The following is a 14,819-nucleotide window of genomic DNA, read 5'->3' on the forward strand; positions in this document are numbered from 1 at the left end:
GTTAATATTTGTCTAGCTTATGCTCTTTTTCCAGTGCTTCTTCTATTTTTCTTTATCTCGAGGTTTGTTAATCACTGGTTTGGACATCCAGCACAAAAGGGGTCAATCTCAGGTTGGAATTTCAGGCTGAAGTCCTGCCTAGAAAGGACTGCTTCACCTTTGGCAAAAGTGATTTGTTTCTTCCATTTCCAATAGTGGCCAGGGTAAAAGACAAATCAATATCATGTTCAATTTCAAAATATCCCTTACCCAAATGAAACACTCACAGGTGTCATTTATACTGAGGTGGGACTTTGTGTCCAGTCTTTCACTTTTTGAAAGGGTTTACTATCCATACTTCCAACAGAGCTTAAAACAATGATAGCAGTTGTTGATTGGCCAATATAGCAATAACAGTGACTTCAACATCAGTAACTTAGAAGGAACTGAAAAAAATCAAAGAAGTGTACAACAAATATGGAGACATAAACCTGTAGCAAAAAAAAAAAAAAAATCAAAGGCCCTATTTCTTTATGCCTAAAAGCCTCATTACTCATGTCAGTGTCTGTTCACATGGTGCAAATACCAGACATTAAATGAGAGTATTGTTGACAGATCTTGTGTTTTTGCAGGTAAATGTATCAGTGACTTGCAGGTTTCATTTGAGTTAGTGGATATACACCACAGACATGACGCTGGGCAGCCTCTTCTTAAACCCTACCCATTTAATTCATTACTATGCATGCCTATGACCTAGGGTTGAGGCAACATTATCAGGGACAGACAGTCCAAAGAGTGTGTTTAAGGACAGGTGGTAGTCTCCACATCAGCATTCTAGAGATGAGACAGTACTTGCTTTGCAGGTACTTCATGATTCCCTGCCACTAGGTGGAATCTCTATCCACATCAACAACATGGCTGGGATTTGGCATGTGAACTGGTAGAGAGAAATTCATTTTTCTCACCTTTGTTTAGAAGTGATGAGGTTGAGAGAATGGACTATTCCCAAGATCAAATGTCCGATAGCCAGTCATATCTCTGGGAAAGCTAGTTCCATAACAGACAGGATTAGTTGCTATTTTTTGATGCTACATGAGCGGACACTAATCTGGTCAGTAAATGTGGAGTCTATTCTGTCACTGGTGGTAGCCTTGATGTGACCTGTTTGCACTGCTGACTAATGCCACATATAATGACTTTTGCTACCTCATTTCTTTTGGGGTATGTCCCAGGAATGCACCTATGTAGTAGTAGAACAAGGATTCCTTTATGCTTTCATTCCATTTCCTCTTATTCCAAAATTCATTCATAAAGAAAAAAAAAAAAAAGGGATGAGCAAGTTGCCTGGACAAGTGTGGTTGCAGTATCTTGTGGTGATGCCTCTGTGTCTGAGGCTCTTTAGGTCCCTCCTGACCTATCTGTGTTGCAAACCTTATCCAGACCTTCATTTTCTTCATGTATTTGCTTGGTTACTGTACTTTTGATAAGAAGAGACCCTTCTTATCTTGACAGGGTGGTTCAGATCCCTAGTTATGCCCAAATAACTTACGCTAGCAAAATGTACAAAAGTAAGTGGATGCCAGATTACTGCCTACATATATTCTCAGATCTCTAGCTACTGGGTTAACACTTAGTGGTGTCTTATTGATGGAGTAATTAGCTTGGATGGACAGTTTCCCAAAGGGCACTATAACGTATTTCTTCATGTTGAGTTTTAATCCGTGACCTTGGCACTAGTCGTTTGTTTGTGTTAGACCATCTTGTAGGATGTTGGTGTCATAAGAGGAATCTATGATAGCTCCTAGTTTACAGTCATCGGTGAACTTGGGTAGCCAAAGGCCTTTGACATTAACCTTCACTTCCAAGAAGTAAATGCAAAACAGGAGCAGGCCCGGCACTGAGTCCTGAGGTACTCCACTTTGACCAGTCTCTTGGTGGAGGTGGTCTCCAATCCTGACTTCTTGGATCCTATCTGTGAGCCAGCTGGTAATCCAGCCAGTTATGTAGGGATTTATGCCTAGTTTGTTGAGTTTTTCAACAATACCTTAGTGGGTTATTGTATTGAACACCTTAGCCAGGTCTAGGTAGGCGGTATGCACAGTTTCCCCTCATCCATTGCCTTGGTGACCCTCTTAATGAAATCTGCCAGGTTAAGTAGGCATGACTTCCTTTGATAAAACCAAATTGGGATGGGTCCAGTGTCTGTAGGTTTCCAATGTCTTTGTTGATCATTTCCATGATAATTCATTCCATGGCTTTGCATATTAGATTAGTCAGACTAATGGATCTGTAGTTTTTGGGGTCAGTTGATGGTCCACTGTTGTGATGAGGGATAACCATTGCAGTCCTCCATTCATGTGGTATGTAGCCTGTTTTGAGGCTGTTGAAAAGTGACTGAAGTTGTCCTCATAGGTCATGTTTCAAGCTATTTAGGAGGCAACCTGGGATATTGTCTGGGACTACTGAGGCTGTGTTTTTGGCCTTAGCGAGTGCTGCCATGACCTGCTGTCTGCTAAGTTGTGTGATTATGTTAGAAGGGATTTCACAGGAGAAGGCTGAGGGAGAGTTGTGGGGGTGTAGTTAGAGCTGAATTTGTCAGCCAACAGATTCGCCGTGTCACTGTGCTCAGTGAAGGTGGTATCATTTACCACCAGTTCAGCACACTGCTTTATGTTTCCTTTAATGTTTTAGACATAGTTGTAGAAGGCCTTGTGGTTGTCTTTAGCCTGAGAGGCTATCTTGACCTTGTAACTGGCCTTGTTGCATTTAATTAGTCCTGTTAGTTTCCTGTGTAGTTTAATTAGTGATCACTTGCCATTATAAGAGTTGGTCTTTCTGATTTTTGGACATGACTTTTTTCTTTTGTTATATGACCTGTTAATGTTGGGATTCCACTAAGTGTGGTGTGTTTTTGAGGTTTGTTTTGGGTTTACTTCTGGTAGGTATAACAGCCTCTATGCAGCCATTTACATGGTTGTATTGGGTTTCTGTGAACAATTCTGCATAGGTTGCTGTTAACTCAGGGTTCAGACGGGCATTGAATTTTGGCAAGCTAACACTTAATAGGATGCAGTCTGCTTTAGAATATTTTCTAAATGTTGCAGGTTTTGCTGGGTTTTCCATGTTGATTTTTATTTTGAAGGAGATAACTTTGTGATCCAACTTCATTCATGAGGACATGACATGGGGGTGTAGCACTCTCCCATACTGGTTATCACAAGGTCCAGTATGTTTGAACCTCTTGTTGGAGTGTGTGCTATCTGCTCAAGGGTATTTGTGTTAATAAAATCCAGGAAATGCTGTTCCTGTGAACTGAGGGCAGTGTATTTTTCCCTGGGCGGGGGGTAGTTGAAGTCTTCAATAGATACAACATTTGGCTGGATGGTGAGTGCCACCAGCAGGTATAGGTATGAGTTATGGGATTCTTGGGGCATGCTAGGATATGGTAAGGGACTTTATCTGTGGTGATTTGCATGTCGATGAACTCTAGGGCATCATTCTATATTTGTTGCTAATGCAGATCAACACACCTCCACCTTTAGCCTCTGTCTGTGTGGCTGATGGTCTAAATGTCTAGGGGGCACTGTAGCCTTGCACTATCAGAGTACTTCTGTGGTTTTAAACCATGTCTCGGTAATGGCACAGATGTCTAAATTGTCCAGAGTGAGGAGAGTTTGTAGAGTGTGGAGTTTCTTGTTAAGGTTCCTTTTGTTTTTTTTTGCTAAGAATGTAGTTTTGTCAATTTGGCTTTGCCTATAAAAGGCTCAAATGGTGTGGATAAAATATCCGGAAGACCAGGTGGGGCAGATGCAGACCATCCTTGGCAAAGCAACATGGTCTATTATTCATGTCAGCCCATGCTGACAGATATTGTATTTCCCTGAAATGACACCAGAAACTAAGCCAGTTGTTAAAGACAATCATTTATTGTTCATACTGTGGCATTATCCTTGGTAAAGGAAGAATGGTGTTCAATGTAAGGCACATACCTCTCTGGAACACATAGAGAGATTCATAATGTCTTTGTTAATATAGTCCAGTGAGATGCAACTCAGCTCATTTATAACTACGTGAACTGTGATTGGATCTTACTGGTACCTGTGGTGCTGGATTAACTTGAGTGCATGGCTCCAGTAAGCAACTAACTGTTATCTTCTCCTTGTCCTGTCTGGTGAGTGGGGTATGTGTGTGTGTGCGTCATACAATGGCGTGCTCTATGACAAAAGTCCTGCCTTATGGGTTTCGTTCTTGGGGGTCCATTGGTTGTAGGCATATGTGTGATGTTTGATGTTTCTTTTGGTGTGTGCTTTACTGATTGCTGAAGAAAGGTGTTATTGTTTGTAGGCTTCGGAGGTGTTTGAGGTTTGGGAAGGTTGCCATTTAGTGTCTCAACATAAGATGGTCTATGTGAGTGGTGGACACTAAGTGTGGTGTTTGTAGTTTGCATGTTCTTGACAACCTTGTTTATGAGTAAGATTTTTGCCTCCAAGGAAATTGTGCATGTACATTTCTCGTATACTGTGTTAATATTTTTTAAAACACTGTATATGAATATGAGACAATCGCTACATGTTTCAGGATGCCCATTTCTACCAAGATGGCTACAGAGATATTTTAAAATTGCATATCCATGTTGTCCGGACCTATAATAGGGTATTCTATTATGGTTTGTGGACTGGGTTATACAGAGGTCTCCTAGAGTGTCTTCTAACATTAGGGACTAGAGTTAGGTAGTACTAAGATATGGTATTAGTGCTGTTAGATGTACAAGCTAGCTGATCTAAGCATAATTCTGTGCATTGCCTCGCAAAGTTACAGTTTACAGTTCTAATGCTAGATATATAGGTAAACTTTACTGTCCAAGCATTTGTGGATCTACAGAGCACTGCCAACTGCTGCTGTGCAGTGAGCAGTTTCATGCAACATGGCTAATTTATTGCTCCTGAGATCTCTGGCCAGCAAATGACTATACTTTGAGCTCTTCTGGAGTGCTTCTCAACTCTGAAAGACCAGGTAAACACCCTCTGCCACAAGATAGATGATCTGGTCTCCAGTCATAGGTTAAATCATTTAGGAGCTGCTTCTGTCCTTAGTAGTACAGGGTAGAGTCCTGGAATAAATTTCTGTTACCCATCCATAGATCCAAGTTGTGCTTGAATTTGGATAATAATGAGCTTTGTTTTTTGTGAATTGGATTCTGTTCCACATTAGTGGTATGTTCTGCAAGATACACCTGTCCCTCCAAGCTGATCTGTTTTTATGTTCATAGGTAAATACTAGGCTAGCTGCCCTTGCGGCCATTTTAAGCCTAAGTAATTTTCTTTTTTATGCTTGAAATAACCTAACCCATCCCACGGTCGAAAATTACATATTACCCCTAATGAGAATAACTGGGATCTTAGCACAGATAATTTGAGGGGGCCAATACATGGGATAAAGAATTTAGGAGATGCATCTGTCCATTAGTAGTACAGGGGACAGTCCTGGGGTACATTTTCTGTTTCCCATCCATAGATCTAAGTTGTGCATGAAAATGGACAAGGATGAACTGTTTTATGTGGATGGGGAGTCTGTTCCATAGCAGCAGTATCCTTTGCAAATTATACCTGTCCCTCCAAACCATTCTGTTGATGTTGCAGAAGAGGTTTAGATCCCTAGACTATTTCTGATGCCATTTGACTTTCTGATGTGCAGTAAATCCATCAGTAATGGGTCAAAGGATGCCTTGTATATCAGACACAGGTCACCTCTTAGCAGTCTGTAGGATACCGAGTATAGTGACAAGGCTTTGAGTCAGTCCATGTAGGACATGTTGTTTAGGCCTTGTATCCTTTTAGTAAGGTATCTCTGTGGGCATTCCAGTTGTTGCATTTATCTGGACAGATACATGCCAAAGGGGGCATTATATTCAGTGACTGGCCTAATGAGGGCTGAGTAAAGAGTAACAGTGACATCTCTAGACCTAGACACAATCCCTTTGTTTATAAGCTGTGTAACATAGAAGGACTTTTCTTACAACAATAGACACGTGTTGGTCAAAAGTTAGGTCTTACACTTGTTGATGTTGCAGGACAGTTTTAGATCCCTAGAACAAGTGTTTCTGGTGCAGTTTGACTTTCTGATGTGTAGTAGATCCATCAGTACTGGGTCAGAGGATCCCTTGTATGCCAGAAACAGGTAATTTCTTAGCAGTCTTTAAGAAACCAAGTATAGATACAAGGCATTGAAGTGGCCCATCTAGGGCAAATTGTTAAAGCCTAACATCCTTTTTGCAATGTGTCTCTGTGGGCGTTCATGTTGCTACAAGTATCTGGACAAATACATGCCGAGGGGGGGTGTTATACACTTTATGAGGGTTGAGTAAATGTACACAATAACATCCCTGGGCCTGGAAGCAATCCTTTTATTAATAAGCTGTGCAGTGTAGCAGGATTTCCTCACCACAGTGTACACATGTTGGTTGAAAGTTAGGTCACTATCCACATAAACTTCCAGATCCTGAACAATTGGGTTGACTGTTAGGGATGTATTATCATTGTGGTAGCTCATTGGGGTAGTCAGCTTCCCAAAGGATAGGAGACTGTATTTTTGTCATTTTGCTTTTGACCATGATTCTGGCACCAGTTATTTGTTTGGAATAAGCCTTCCTGTAGGATGGCTAAGTCTCTGGAGGATTCAGTAACGGCACCCTTAGTACTGGCTTTAAATTCCAAGAAGTAAACTGCAAACAGGAGAGGTCCCAACACCAAACCCTGAGGTACTTCACTGGTGACTGGCTTTTTAGTGCAGTAAGCTCCACCTATTTTGATCTCTTGTATTCTATCTGTGAGCCACTTGGCAATCTAGAGGGTAACGTTGCGGTATATTTCTACTTTATTACATTTTTGTACTATGCCAGAGTGTCAAAAGCTTTAGCCAGGTGTAAGTAGGCAGTGTATACCATATTACCTTCATTCATAGCTGGGGTGACCTTTTAAAAAAAGTCCACCATATTGAGTACGCATGACCTGCCTTTGATTAATCTAAACCGAGATGGGTCAGGTGTTTGGAGGTTCCATATGTCTTTGTTGATTAATTTCATGATAATTCTTTCCATGGCTTTGCATATGAGGCTGGTCAGACTTATGGGCCTATAATGTCCTGGGTCCGTGGAGTGTCCTCTCTTGTGTAGGAGTATAACTGTTGCTGTTCTCCATTCAGTTGGTACAAATCCCATAGGGAGGTTAAGGTTGAACAGTTCTTTTTAGTGTGGCTAAATCATACTTCATACTATTTAGTATGCATCCAGGACATAACTCTCAACTGTACAGATATTTGCAGACTGTCCAGATTTTGGCCTCATATCTTACATCTGTTCCTCATAAAATGTGTAATTTTCTGGATTTTTGTGGCAAATCAGAGAGGACTGAATTCACTAAATAATGACATTCATTTGAGTATCAAGTCTTTCTATTCTTCAGAAAATGCATGGTAGTACAAGAACGTTTAATCTAAGAAATTTCTAGGTTTATAAGTGCATCCCTATTTTTGAGGCTTTGTCCCCCCATTATTTTTGGTTTTGTCCCGATTTTTTGTGCTAAGAGGTTGTTGAGAGCTATGATCCAGGAATATTGTCAAGACCCATTGATGAAGTATTTTTTTGTTTTAGGGATTGCTTTCAAGGCTTGGTCTTCTGTGATAGCTGGGGGTGGAGTGCTTTCAGGTATTTCATGTGGGATAAATGGGGGTGAGGCGAGAGAGAGGTAAAGTTTGAGCTGAATTTATCAGCCAGTAGGTTGGCTATATCTTCAGCTTCTGTGAAGATAACATTGTTTACAATCAATTCAGAATGTTGCTGCGTTGTGCCCCGAGATTATGAACATAATTAAAAAATGTATTGTTTTCTTTAGCTTGGATTGCTAATTTTGCTTCAGATTTGGATTTGGTGGGTTTTTATTTAAAGCAATGACAAGGGCTCTATCTTTCTGGGTATTAGTCTTCTTAGTTTTGGTCAACATTCTCCTTGCATTATGGGTCCTTATCAGATTATCGAAGTTTCAAAACCTTGAACATCATACGGACTCCCCTAGAATTACACCAAAAACTAAGCCAATTATTAAAGTCAATTATCTTTTACTCATATTGTAGCATAATTCTTGGAGAAGGTAGAATGCTGCTCAATGCTAGGCTCATAGCTGCCTGAGACACAGAGTCCAAGAGTACCAAGATTAGTCTCTTCATATAGTCCAAGGAGATATGTCTCAAGTCATTAACACCAACAGGTCCCTGTTGTTATGAAGAGTTAGCAGGTTCCTTGTAGGGAAAAAAAGTCTCTTGTGCTGATAGCCCACTACAGAGTGTGACCAGTGGCACCAGTACACTAAACACAGCTTTTTTTTCTTCCTTTTTTGATGAAAAGCGGTGTTTAGAACACTTGGAGGAAGCCAAGATCAATGCTGCTCATCTCTCTCAGTTCATGTCTTTCCAGCCTTCTCAGAGTCTTGAATAAAAGAACCAGGCGATTGCCAAGGCCAGGGGGAAGTTACCAGGAAAGTTAGTTATGGCAAACAAGCAGCAAAAGGCTTATAAATGCACAAACGAGGCACTGATCCTACAGTAAAACACAATACTGCCAGTATTACAAGTAAAACTACAAGACTATACCACTAATCTAAGCAGAAACTACAACCAGTGCTTTATCAGACTAAAAATGTGCAAAATGGATTAAAAGTACAAAAAACAGTATAGAGACACAGGGGATTTGCAGTCCAGTAGTATTTGACAAGAAATAATGAAATAAAAGCTTTTTTATTCTCATTTTGGAACTCAGAGATTTGCTGTTCAACAGTGTTCAGTATTAAAGTTTGCTACATTTTAACTGTATTTTGCAACGCAATTATTATTTTCCTGTTTCTAGCATCCATTTAATGTGTTCTGCAATGCACCATGTTTATTCTTTAATAGTTAAAGAATCTATGCTTAGTTACTGCTATTAATAGCGCTTTGGTGCTTACATTTTACCAGACACGTAGGGCATCCTTTTAACAACTGTTTTTTGGTTGTTTTGTTGTTTTTTGATGGTTGTTGTTGATTTTGTTGTGCTCTTAGAGCTCTTAGACTCATAAAGATTATCTAACTGTTCATACATTCTATTACATTCAAACAACTGACAAATAGCATTTTTTTTTCATAGGCTCTGATTGGGTATACTCTGGCCACCCCTCCTGCACCATGCACTGAAGTGGGTTACCTGACTACATATTTCAACATATCGTCACAGTTCATGATGAGCTGAAACCTAGTGTTTATTGAAGATCACTCAGAAGAATTAAAAGTAAGTTGCTGTTGTACATTTAAGATGGGTAAATATTTTCTGTAAGCTGTATTATAGCATGTTCTCTTCATCTTTCTCTAATAGATTCTCCTATGTGCCTCCAAACTGCTTATATTATATTGGTTTTGAAGTTAGGTGAAATGAATGTCTCATTTGCTAAATCATTATAAGATGGAAATTGTTTTGTCAAGGTCAGTTTGAAGCAAAGATCTCACATAATCTTGTCCATGTTCTTCAAACCTTCAGACCCTAGACTGCTGGCCTAAGTCAGCCCAGCACTTGAAACTTTCCCCAGGCTTTAGCAATTTTCCTTATCCATAAGGCACTGCCCTCCACTATTCCACCAGATATCTATTACCACAGAAAGGGCCTGCACAAAGAAATGGCCGCCAAGCTATTCCTTGCTTTCTTAGCAGGAAATTATCTGAATGTTTGCACTTTTTGTCTTTTGGCAGCATCTGTGATTTATCACTGTTGTTCCGCTCTTCTTCAAGTCAGGCCAATCCACTTTTCATTTTGTTTTAGAGGCCACTGTTAATGTGTCTTCCTCCTTCCCAGGCTGTGGCTTTCCACCACAACTACACTTCCCTTCTTTCAAGTTTAAGTGTTTGTAGTTAAAATAGCTGTCCTTTTGCTTCTGTTACTGCATTTCTTTTATCTTCATTGGTGTTGTTTTATGAGATGCTGGATAATTTGGCAAGATGTTGTATAATGTCCAAATATTTCAGTAGGAGCAGATTTTCCTTTTTCATTTGATGTGTTGCATTATTGTTGATATTTCATATACCTAATTATAGAGAAATCAGCAGGTTTTAAAAAATATGAATCATGTGAGCATAAAATCTCACCCCAGCACATGCATGTGATGTGGCTTGTTTAGATTCTTACAGTATGAAAGCTGATTTCAACTCATGCTAGATATTTAATAAATATAAATCAACTGACAGGAAGAACCAGCATATTTTGAATGGGTTGTTGCCCAGAGACACTGTTTCCCTTGCGAGCCTTTTAACTCCCAAGAAGAACTGGATCTTACACAAGGCCCCTTATCACCTGCCTGGACAATCCCTCATGTGGCATTACAAATGTTTTCTGTAGCTATGAGTTACTGATTACAGTTGTGGCTGCTAACCAATTTCCATGATTATGTATCAGTAAATGAATGAAAAAACATAATAAAAAAACATTGTAGATCTTGTCCGATTAACCTTCATTCCAAGAGCAGGCAACATCAGGGTTGAACACACGTGAGAGAGCTTTTTCCATATTAGGGCAGTAAGCACTCAGAGTAGCATCATTTTTTCCATTTCTTTTATTGAGGCTAGTTAAAAACTAGAAAAGCTCCTCTATCATTGTTTTTCCTGACCCACCCCATCTACAGGAAGAAGGCATACAGACGTCCCTATTACATCCATGATTGAATTATCCCGTTACCTATAGGTCTTCAAACAGGAGACTGGCTATATAGTGAATGATATAGTAATGTATCGAGTTGATCAGGTAATAAACATTTCAGAGTTTTTAAGTAGTATGGTTATGGTAGGATGCAGGGCGCAGAAAATAACACCAGCATTGTTTGTCTAGTAGCCTCAATTCGCCTTTGTTCTGAATTGCAAAGATTTCTTAATTCAGGTGGATAATAGACATGTGCAAATACACACACACACACACACACACACACACACACACACACACACACACACACACACACACACACACACACACACACACACACACACACACACACACACACACACACACACACACACACACACACACACACACACACACACACACACACACACACACACACACACACACACACGTACAGATAAAAATGTACCTTTGACAGAAACTACAGCAGTGTTTAATACAAGGTATATTCAGCCAGTGCTTACAAAGCTGTAAATGTTGGTTAAAATTTCAGTATGTCCTCTAGCTGAAATCTCAATTCTACAGAACTTTGAACATCACTTCAAAAAGATAACTTGATATAGAAATAATGATCTACTTTAAAATCCTGGAGCTGCCTTTTTAGTGTCTCATTGTAGGGAACATTCCTCATTTTGGGTCTTAAAAAGTGCAAGTTGGACATTGAGGCAGTCTAGCACACATTCATTATTAATATTTTTTAACAAATTAATATTCATGGAAAATAATACTGAATCAACATAATTCTAATTTTTTTAATAAACTAAAACAATGAGTAAGAAGGTTACTGAGAAATCAATCAGCAAAAACAAATGAAAACTCCAGCAAAACTAGAACTTCCACTGAGTGACCTCCCAAACCTCTTTATTAAAGGCACATGGGATATATGCAAATGATCCTTGTAAACATCAGGTGTTTCAGTTAATTGGTGATTCTAGCTGCCCATAACTTGTTTCATCATTTTAATGGACAATTGCAGGCCAATAAAGCAAACCCCACTAGCTGTGGATATGCATTTGTAGTCTTGTTATGACCTCATCAGCACAGCACAAGCAAAGTGTTTGACTAAGCATTAGAAACACAGGGCTGTTATACCCAGCTGATGTCCATTATCATTTGGGTCACTGCAAAAATATCCCAAACAACAAACTAAAACAATGGAGTGAGAAGGTCACTGAAAAAACAATCAGCAAAAACAAAATGATAACTCCAGCAAAGCTAGAACTTCCACTGAGTGACCTCCCAAACCTCTTGTATCAGAGGCACATTCGATATATGCAAATGATCCTTATGAACATCAGGTGTTTCAGCTAACTGGCGATTCTGAATGCCCATGATTTGTTTCGTCATTTAGTTAGCTGAAATTTGCTGAAACACCTGATGTTCATAAGGATCATTTGCCTATATCCCATGTGCCTCTGATACAAGAGGTTTGGGAGGTCACTCAGTGGAGGTTCTCACATTTTTTTATAAGTATAAAGTAGCACATTTTAACCGCACATTGTGAAAGTTACTAGTAAGTTTGTTAGTAAATACCTTACATTTTGCCTGTTTGTTCCACATTATGAGAGATAACTGTTCCTTATTTTGGAGATGGAAGCTTGAGAGCTTGAGTCACTATTATCGCTTATTTATTTATTTTTTTGTTTTTGGTTCTGTTCAGCTACTTTGATTGGAGATGTTCAGAGATAAAAACTAAAAGAAAAGTCTAGCCAAGCTAGAATTTCCACTGTGTGATCCCTCAAACATCTTGTATTAGTGGCACATGGGATATATGCAAATGACCCTTAAGAACATCAGGTGATTCAGCTATATGGGGATTTTGAATGTCCCTGACCTTTTTCTTTTTAAGTCATTTAATGGACAAATTCAGGCCAATAAGGCCAAAGCCAAACACCACTAGCTGTGGACATGCAAGTTTTGGCCTTGTTATGGCCTCATCAGCACATCACAAGTGGACTGTTTGACTAAGCATTAGAAACACGGGGCTGTTATACCCAGCGGATGTCCATTACTATTAGGGTGTTTGCAAAATATCCCAACTAGCAAACTAAAACAATGAGTAAAAAGGTCACACAGAAAAAACAATCAGTAAAAACTAAAAGAAAATTCTAGCCAAGCTAGCTACATCTAGCTAGCTAGCTAGCTAGATGTTCAGGGATCAGAATATTAATCTGAAACATAATGTTTTTATGTCAATTGTGATGTTACTAGTATGTGCACAATTTGCCAGACCGCTATTCCCTTTTGGATATGTTTTAATACTTATTCTGCCCTGTTTAACAGTACCACTAGTGACTTGGGGAAGAGTTATACTTTCAGTGAACAATGTACTTTAACGTAAATAAAAGCTTTTATAATTTTGGCCATTTTAATTATTCCACTACTGTGGACCAGTTGTGCATGCTTGGGTCAGTCTTGCTAAAATAATTACTTAGCCATGGATTCTGGTTCATCTACCTGCAATTAAAAAAACCTTTGTCTGGTTTGTTGGCATTTATTAATGCTGTATGTACTTCGTTTGACATCAACCAAATATTATTTTGCCGATTGAGTCTGCTTTTCCACCTGGTTCAGAAATGTTTCTTTATTTCTATTATCCTAGCCTTACCAGGCATGAAATTGATATCTGTTAATCAGACACTAGTACAGAGTGAAAAATACAGAAACTTTCTGATATCAAATTTATTGCAGGTATTTAGCAGGCATGAATTAAAGCTATAATGTTAAGTTGTCCTATCTCACCTTAATTCTTGCTGGTTAGGTTCAGAGCTCCAACTCGACTGCATACCAAAGCTCGAGAGCTTCTACTGGCTCGAGGCTACAACCTATCCCAGGATGCCTAGCAGCTGTTCCCCAGATCTCGTTTGCCGCTTGAAGCATCGGGATTGTCTTCGCTGGCTCAGGCTAGTAATTACTTTTATTTTTACAATTTTCTCTATATCTTTGGCAAAACTTTTCCATTAGAGTCTACTAATTCTTTCCTTACTGAGTAGTGCGCTTGTGTGTGTTGTTTTTATTACTTGGGTGTGTCACTGGCTGTTCTCTTTAGGTTCCCTTTTTCTTCTTCTATCCCCTTAAAGAATCCGTTTAAGTTAGAGGATTCTTTCTCTTTAGCCCGATTTTTTTTACAGGGCTTTTTTCCCTTTCCTTAAGAAGTCACCATTTAAGTTAGAGGCGTCTCCTCGGGTTGGAGGAGACTATCATTTAACTTCTTCTCCACCCACCCTTTCTCTCCTAGTTAAAAAAAAACAAAAAAAAACTCTCCTTAACCTTTTGCTTCTATACTGTTATCGTTACTGTTATTGCTATTGTTGTTGCTGGTAGTGGTTTTTCCTTTGGTATTTTACAATGTGTAAAGAATATACTAAGGAATCGAGACAATCTGGGTTTAAAAAGTGCGATTCATGCACCCAGAAAATGTCTCTAACGGATGGACACACAAGTTTTGTATATTGTTTAAGAGCAGTCCACCTGCAGGATTCTTGCTCCATTTGCATGGGTTTAATGAGAGGGTCCTACAGGAAAGAAAAAATAAACTCATATTAAGAGGTTTGTTGAAAGACCCTTTTGAAGAAGGTAATCAGGCTTCAAAATCGGACAAGACAAAAAAGCCAGCTTCGTCGGCTCCAGTGTCTGAGCCGTCAAGCAGTCACAAGGAACAAGTATCTTCGGAGCCGAAGGTTATCTGTTCCGACAAACCTGGCCTTTCCTCAGTTCCATCTGAGTCCTCGGAACTGTCACGGAGCTGAAAAAGGAGTCGGTCACCGTCATTGGAACCAGTACACTCAGTGCCGCAATCTACATTATTACAGTCGGTGGCAGGTAGCCAGAGGTCATCAACCCATTCCTCTTGGTCCTCCAGAACTTTATTGGGCAATGACGTGGAGCGGGTGGTGAAAAGGTTGTTGCGGTCGCGGGGCCTGGCACAAATTCTTTCGAGCCCAGCCCATCGGAACGTGGAGCCGACCACTGTACCTCAGGTGTCATCTCTTCCTCCTCCAACTCGGACGAGCTCGGAGCCAGAGTGTTAGGAAGTCATTGTGCTGGAACCGGTGGAGCCAGTAATCACCCATGATATCTCGGCTGTGACTGC

General features: G+C 39.7%; 1 protein-coding gene across 3 annotated transcripts in view; it reads left to right on the plus strand.

Moving 5' to 3' along the window:
• Positions 1 to 14,819, plus strand: part of KATNAL1 (katanin catalytic subunit A1 like 1) — a 928,864-nt gene that overhangs the window by 132,992 nt on the left and 781,053 nt on the right. For 2 of the 3 annotated variants that reach the window (XM_044073252.1, XM_044073251.1), the window contains exon 2: positions 9,152 to 9,292. The gene's annotated coding sequence lies outside the window, so the exon portion shown is untranslated. Of the gene's footprint in view, positions 1 to 9,151; positions 9,293 to 13,612; positions 13,630 to 14,819 lie in introns of those variants that run through there. The other variant, XM_044073253.1, reaches the window with a different exon arrangement.

The sequence above is a fragment of the Protopterus annectens genome, chromosome 5.part1, assembly GCF_019279795.1.
Source record: "Protopterus annectens isolate FY-2018-M chromosome 5.part1, PAN1.0, whole genome shotgun sequence".
Taxonomy (NCBI): domain Eukaryota; kingdom Metazoa; phylum Chordata; order Ceratodontiformes; family Protopteridae; genus Protopterus; species Protopterus annectens.